The sequence below is a fragment of the Cervus elaphus genome, chromosome X (genome assembly GCF_910594005.1).
Source record: "Cervus elaphus chromosome X, mCerEla1.1, whole genome shotgun sequence".
NCBI lineage: Eukaryota > Metazoa > Chordata > Mammalia > Artiodactyla > Cervidae > Cervus > Cervus elaphus.
The window spans coordinates 65,240,267-65,240,782 of record NC_057848.1 but is presented as its reverse complement, the minus strand read 5'-3'; positions in this window follow the sequence as shown (position 1 = coordinate 65,240,782).

The window sequence follows — 516 nt, the reverse complement described above, 5'->3', positions numbered from 1 at the left end:
CTTTCACTAGAAGGGCATGGATTCAATCCCTGTTCAGGGAACTACGCCTCCACAACATACATAGTACCCCCCACCCCTCCCCACCAAAAAAAAATTCTCTGTAGAGGGTGATCCTGTTTGTAATGTGCACCGGGATTGGGCCACAAGCACTGGCCTTCTTTGGGAATATAATGCTCTCCAAAATTTTCTTAGCAAATAGGTGGCCTAATCAATATTTGGTTTGTTCCCTCCAAACATTATTTGAGTCCCTGGGAGTGCTGGTTGTGGGTTTTAGTTGTATCAGCACTTTATGCCTTGTGAGCCCCTTTAGCTGACAGCATAGGTGAGTGATGCAACAAACCCCATTATGAGGTAGGTGGCCAGGAGGTGATTTCTGTCTGCCTTTCTCAGGGGGAGTTTCACATTCACCGCCCCCATGTGAAAACCCCTTCCCATCTGGGCCTGGCAATCTAGACCCTAATGTCTTTCCACACCCCAGACAAAGGCAGGAACACCACACCACTACTCCTGGCCCTT